This window comes from Rhinoraja longicauda, chromosome 41 (genome assembly GCF_053455715.1).
Source record: "Rhinoraja longicauda isolate Sanriku21f chromosome 41, sRhiLon1.1, whole genome shotgun sequence".
In the NCBI taxonomy this organism is placed as follows: domain Eukaryota; kingdom Metazoa; phylum Chordata; class Chondrichthyes; order Rajiformes; family Arhynchobatidae; genus Rhinoraja; species Rhinoraja longicauda.
In genome coordinates this window covers 12,394,540-12,401,519 of record NC_135993.1, presented here as the reverse complement: position 1 = coordinate 12,401,519, position 6,980 = coordinate 12,394,540, and the positions used below count along the sequence as shown (strand labels likewise).

The 6,980-nt window shown below is 52.5% G+C and overlaps 1 protein-coding gene across 1 annotated transcript in view; it reads right to left on the bottom strand.

Annotated features, from left to right (window-relative positions):
* The window catches only part of LOC144611698 (gremlin-1-like), an 86,409-nt gene extending 84,094 nt beyond the window's left edge, over positions 1-2,315 (bottom strand). Inside the window, exon 1 of the mRNA XM_078430927.1 lies at positions 2,214-2,315. The gene's annotated coding sequence lies outside the window, so the exon portion shown is untranslated. The remainder of the gene's footprint in view (positions 1-2,213) is intronic.
* Positions 2,316-6,980: the final 4,665 nt, after the last annotated feature.

The window sequence follows — 6,980 nt, the reverse complement described above, 5'->3', positions numbered from 1 at the left end:
GATGAGAATGATCAGCCATGATCACATTGAATGGTGGTGCTGGCTCGAAGGGCCGAATGGCCTCCTCCTGCACCTATTGTCTATTGTCGGGCAGCATCTGTGGAGAGAAGGAATGGGTGATGTTTCGGGTCGAGACCCTTCTTGAGACTCTGTCTGTCCCGAGGTTCGCGGGACGTAGCGCCGATACACACACCGAGAGGTGAAGAATCTCACATTTTGGGATCAACATCGTCTCTGTAAATAAATCTCAGCCAGAGAGACGGCAGCAGCTGGCGGGCAGAACTCTCTCTCCCCCCCCCCCCCCCTTTCTCTCCCCCCTCTCTCTCCCCTCTCTCTCCCCCTCTCTCCCCCCCACCTCTCTCTCCCCTCTCTCTCCGCCTTTCTCTCCCCCCTCTCTCCCCTTTCTCTCCCCCTCTCTATCCCCCCCTCTCTCTCCCCCTTTCTCTTCCCCCCTCTCTCTCTCCCTCTCCCCTCTCCTCTCTCTCCCTTTCTCTCCCCCTCTCTCCCCCCCTTTCCCTCCCCTTTCTCTCCCCCCTCTCTCTCTCCCCCCCCTCCCTCACCCTCTCTCCCCCTCTCTCTCCCCTCTCTCTCTCTCCACTTTCTCTCTCCCCTCTCTCTCCCCTCTCTCTCCCCTCTCTCTCCCCTCTCTCTCCCCTCCTCTCTCTCCTCTCTCTCCTCTCTCCCCCTCTCTCCTCCCTCTCTCTCCCCACCCCCCCCATCTCTCCCCCCCTCTCTCCCCCCCCCTCTCTCCCCTCTCTCTCCCCTTTCTCTCTCCCCTTTCTCTCCCCCCTCTCTCTCCCCCCTCTCTCTCCCCTCTCTCTCTCTCCCCTCTCTCTCTCTCCCTCTCTCCCCCTCTCTCTCCCCTCTCTCTCCCCCATCTGCCAGAGAGACGGCAACAGCTGGCGGGCAACACCAGAGGCAAGGAAACAGAAACATAGAAACATAGGTGCAGGAGGAGGCCATTCGGCCCTTCCAGCCAGCACCGCCATTCACTGTGATCATGGCTGATCATCCACAATCAGTACCCATTCCTGCCTTCTCCCCATACCCCCTGACTCCGTTAGCCCCAAGAGCCAAATTTTAAACTCTCTCTTGAAACGATCAGTGGAGTGAAATCTCCCCCGAAATCAAACATTTGCAACTATTTACAGACGCCCGACTTAAAACATAACTTCAGTTTCCAACCATCAATATAAACCGCTAGGATACAAAGATAACTACAATTGCGTGCGTGGGTGGGAGGATTTATTTACACAATAACGCACCATTAAACAGAAATTTAAAAGTACTGTATACACACACACGCAGAAAGTTGTTTTGTTTAGAAAACCCAAATCACAAATAGAGTGTAATTCTGATAAGACAATGATACAAATCTATCGAAATCACTCGAAATATTCGTCCAGAATCTTGGTGACGGTTTTAAAGAATAGTGCAGGAAGGAACTGCAGATGCTGGTTTACACCGAAGAAAGACACAGAGTGCTGAAGTAACTCAGCGGGTCAGGCAGCATCTGTGGAGAACATGGACACAGAGTGCTGGAGTAACTCAGTGGGTCAGGCAGCATCTGTGGAGAACATGGACACAGAGTGCTGGAGTAACTCAGTGGGTCAGGCAGCATCTGTGGAGAGAAGGAATGGGTGATATTTCGGGTCGAGACCCTTCTCCAGGCACAGAGTGGTGTCGTGTCTGGAATTAAGGAGAGATAGTGTCTATGAATAGAATGAATGGGTCTGAAGAAGGGTCTCGACCCGAAACGTCACCCATTCCTTCTCTCCACAGATGCTGCCTGACCCACTGAGTTACTCCAGCACTTAGTGTCCATGTTCCCCACAGATGTCTGCCTGACCCACTGAGTTACTCCAGCACTCTCTGTGTCCATGTTCCCCACAGATGCTGCCTGACCCACTGAGTTACTCCAGCACTTAGTGTCCATGTTCCCCACAGATGCTGCCTGACCCACTGAGTTACTCCAGCACTCTGTGTCCATGTTCCCCACAGATGCTGCCTGACCCACTGAGTTACTCCAGCACTCTGTGTCCATGTTCCCCACAGATGCTGCCTGACCCACTGAGTTACTCCAGCACTCTGTGTCCATGTTCCCACAGATGCTGCCTGACCCACTGAGTTACTCCAGTCTACGTTCTCCAGAGATTTACGTCTGTGAATCTTTACTCCTCGAAATTAAAGGGTGAAATTTGCTCTTGGCTTACCTGCTGTTGTCGGGAGGGAAGAGGAGGTGTAGAGCGATCCGCTGTCGGTGTGTGTGTGTGTGTGTGTGTGTGTGTCGGTGTGTCTGTGTGTGTGTGTCTGTCGGTGTGTGTGTGTGTGTGTACGCCCCAACTTCACTACTGATCGTCGAAGCCGCTACAGTCCTTAAAAGCAAAGCCGCCACCTCCCCTCCCCTTCCTCTGCGCCAACTTTACAACCAACAGTTTCACCTGCAACTACCCTCTGCTCGCTCCACTCAGCGACCGGGCTAAAGACCCTTCGGCCCACCGGGTCCGGGCTATCCCCGCACACTAACACTATCCTACACACACTAGGGATAATTTACATGTGTACCAGGCCAACGTATCTACAACACTCGCCGATTATTCGGTGAAAATGTAAGGGTTTAACAGCCTGAGTCTTTTTTTGTTTAAAATCAGTCATTTTTTTGCAGGAAATAGAAACAAATGCACAGAAATGGCCCAGATTGGTCCGGACTGATGTTAATATCAGTCATGGTCAGAGAGTGATACAGCAGGGAAACAGGCCCTTCGGCCCACGCCGACCACCTATCTCACCCGTCCACACTAGTTCCATGCTATCCCACTCTCTCATCCACTCACTACACACTAGGGGCGATTTTACAAAGGGCAGATTAACCCACAAACCCGCACGTGTTTGGGATGTGAGCGCCCGGAGGAAACCCACGCGGTTGTTGGGAGAAGGTGTAAACTGCACACACGGACAGGGTGAGGATGGGATCCGGGACTCTGGCGCTGGGAGGCAGCAACTCTACCGCTGTGCCACCCACTGCCAACGCCGTGTGTAAACAGCTTCCTCCGAGGTTTAATGTTAAAAGCACTGGTCAACAGCTAAAGGGATCAGGGGGTATGGAGAGAAGGCAGGTACAGGATACTGAGCTGGATGATCAGCCATGATCATATTGAATGGCGGTGCAGGCTCGAAGGGCCGAATGGCCTACTCCTGCACCTATTTTCTATGTTTCTATGTTTCTAAACAAACAGCCACTTAGCTTCTAACCAACGCAAATAAAGTGCTTTGAGGCGGCGTGGTCATAGAGTTACTCCAGCACTTTGTGTCGATCTTCGATGTAAGCCGGCACCTGCACTTCCCTTCAGACTGAAGAAGGGTCTGGACCCGAAACGTCACCCATTCCTTCTCTCCTGAGATGCTGCCCGACCTGCTGAGTTACTCCAGCATTGTGTGAATAAATACCTTCGATCTGTACCAACATCTGCAGTCATTGTCTTACACTACCTGCATTTCGCTTGTTCACTGAGTCAACCACACCACCATGTCCCTGGCACAGTTGCACAGTTGTGGTAGAGTTGCTGCCTCACAGACCTGGGTCCATCCTCACCTCGGCTGCTGCCTGTGTGTGTGTGCACATTCTCGCTGTGACCGCGTGGGTTTCCTCCGGGCGCTCCGGTTTCCTCCCACATCCCAAAGGGTTTGTGGGTTAATCGGCCCCTCTGTAAATTGCCCCTGGTATGTAGGGAGTGGATGGGAAAGTGGGATAACATAGAACTTGTGTGAGCAGGTGAACGATGGTCAGCATGGATTCATTGGGCCAAAGGGCCTGTTTCCATGCTATATTTCTAAACTAAACCAAACTCCAAACCACTCATAGAGTGATAGAGTGTTTAAACAGGACCTTCGGCCCAACTTGCCAACATGTCCCAGCTACAATAGTCCCACGTTTGGTCCATATCCCTCCAAACCCGTCTTATCCATGTACCTGTCTATCTGTTTCTTAAACGTTGGGATAGTCCCAGCCATGGAGGGGGAGGGGAGGGGGAGGGGAAGGGGAGGGGGGAGGGGGAGGTGGGAGGGGGGAGGGGGAGGGGGGAGGGGGAGGGGGGAGGGGAGAGGGAGGGGAAGGGGAGGGGTAGAGGGGAGGGGGAGGGGAAGGGGAGGGGTAGAGGGGAGGGGGAGGGGGAGGGGGGGAGGGGGGTGCTGCACCAAATGCACGAGAGGTTTGGGCCCAACAGGTCCACTTGGTCTAGTTACCTATAAAGAGAGGTTGGATAAAGTCACAAGAGATAGGGGTAGAATTAGGCCATTCGGCCCATCAAGTCTACTCCGCCATCCAATCATGGCTGATCTATATCTCCCTCCTAACCCCATTCCCCTGACACCTGGTAAACTGGGTTGTTCTCTCTGGAGTGTGGGTGTTTGAGGGGAGACCAGATAGGAGCGTATAACATTACGTAAGAGTGATGGACAGGGTAGACAGTCAGAACCTTTTCTCCAGGGTGGAGATGTCAAACACTAGAGGGCGCAGCTTTACGGTGAGAGGGGCAAAGTTTACAGGAGACGTGCGAGGCGATTTGTCTTTACAGAGGGTGGTGGGTGACTGGAACGTGCTGCCAGGGGTGATGGTGGAGGCAGACACGATAGTGGTGTTTAAGAGGCCTTTAGACAGACGCATGTATATGTGGGGAACGGAGTGATATGGATCACGTGCAGGCACAGGAGATTAGTGTATCTGGTGTCATGTACGGCACAGACATTGTGGGCTGAAGGGCCTGCTCCTGTACTGTACTTCGGCCCTTCGGCCCACCGGGTCCACGCCGACCAGCGATCCCCGCACACTAACACTATCCTACACAAGGGACAATTTTTGCATTTGCAAAAAGCCAATTAACCTTCAAACCTGCACGTCTTTGGAGTGTGGGAGGAAACCGAAGATCTCAGAGAAAACCCACGCAGGTCATGGGGAGAACGTACAAACTCCGTACAGACGGCGCCCATAGTCGGAATGGAACCCGGGTCTCCGGCGCTGCATTCGCTGTAAGGCAGCAACTCTACCGCCGCGCCACCGTGCTGCCCTGTGTTCTGTGTGCTATAACATTCATAGAAAATAGGTGCAGGAGGAGGCCATTCGGCCCTTTGAGCCAGCACCCGTGCCTGCCTTCTCCCCACATCCCTTGATTCCACTAGCCCCTAGAGCTCTATCTAACTCAGTATTTACAAATTCATAAACCGCTATGAACTCAACCTATGACGAAGACCGACTGACTAAAATACAGACATTGATAAACTCACGACTAGACATGGTATTGCCATGCTGGTCGTTGATCCAGTCAATCCAGTCAGTGGCACCCAAGGGTGCCTGGGTGCCCCTGAGGTGCCAGTGGACACAGCGGGCACAGATGCATCCCTGTGAGTGGAGCTGGTTTATACGGAAGATCGACACAGTGCTGGAGTGACTCTATGACTACGCAACCTTAAAGCACTTAGTAGCAATCGGCTCCTTGTCCTATTATCACAAGGGTTTCCCCCACACACCCTGACTTCCTCCAAATGCCAAAGGCGTGATCGTCAGTAAGGTAACTGATTAAATTATCCTCTAGTGTAGCTGGCTGGTGAAGGACATAAGGTCATAAAGTCATAAGTGACAGCAGCAGAATTAGGCCATTCGGCCCATCAAGTCTACTCCGCCATTCAACCATGGCTGATCTATCTCTCCCTCCTATCCCCATTCTCCTGCCTTCATCCCCATAACCCCTGACACCCGTACTAATCAAGAATCTATCTATCTCTGCCTTAAAAATATCCACTGACTTGCCCTCCACAGCCTTCTGTGGCAAAAAATCCCACAGATTCACCATCCTCTCACTAAAGAAATTCTACCTCATCTCCTTCCTAAAGGAAGGTATCACAAAAAGCTGGAGTAACTCAGCAGGTCAGGTAGTATCTCAGGAGAGAAGGAATGGGTGACGTTTCGGGTCGAGACCCTTCTTCAGACTGATGTCACGAGAGGGGGCGAGACAAAGAAAGGATGTAGTCGGAGACAGGAAGACTGGTGGGAGAACTGGGAAGGGGGAGGGGAAAGAGAGGGACAGAGGAACTATGTGAAGTTAGAGAAGTCAATGTTCATACCGCTGGGGTGTAAACTACCCAAGCGAAATATGAGGTGCGAAATTTGCGGTGGGCCTCACTATGACAATGGAGGAGGCCCAGGACAGAAAGGTCAGACTGGGAGTGGGAGGGGGAGTTGAAGTGCTGAGCCACCGGGAGATCAGGTTGGTTAAGGTGGACTGAGCGAATGTGTTGAGCAAAACGATCGCCGAGCCTGCGCTTGGTCTCGCCGATGTAAAGAAGTTGACATCTGGAACAGCGGATACAATAGATGAGGTTGGAGGAGGTGCAGGTGAACCTCTGTCTCAACTGGAAAGACTGTTTGGGTCTTTGGATGGAGTCGAGGGGGGAGGGAAAGGGACAGGTGTTGCATCTCCTGCGGTTGCAGGGGAAAGTACCTGGGGATGGGGTGGTTTGGGTGGGATGGGACAAAGGAACATCCTTTAATTCTGAGGCTGTGCCCTCTGGTCCTAGACTCTCCCACTGGTGGAAACATCCTCTCCACATCCACTCTATCCAAGCCTTTCACTATTCGGTAAGTGAAGCTGTCTGCCTGGTGAATTATTGGCAGGCGGGCGTGTGAGATGGAATACTTTCCAAGGGAATAAGCACAGTTCTGGTTACACAAAATGCTGGAGTAACTCAGTGGGACAGGCAGCATCTCTGGTGAGAAGGAATGGGTGACATTTCGGGTCGAGACCCTTCTTCGGAAACATCACCCATTCCTTCTCTCCAGAGATGCTGCCTGTCCCGCTGAGTTACTCCAGCATTTTGTGTCTATCTTCGGTTTAAACCAGCATCTGCAGTTCCTTCCTACACATCTGGTCACCCCATTACAGGAAGAAGGTGGAAGCTTTGGAGAGGGTGGACCAGAATGCTGTTGG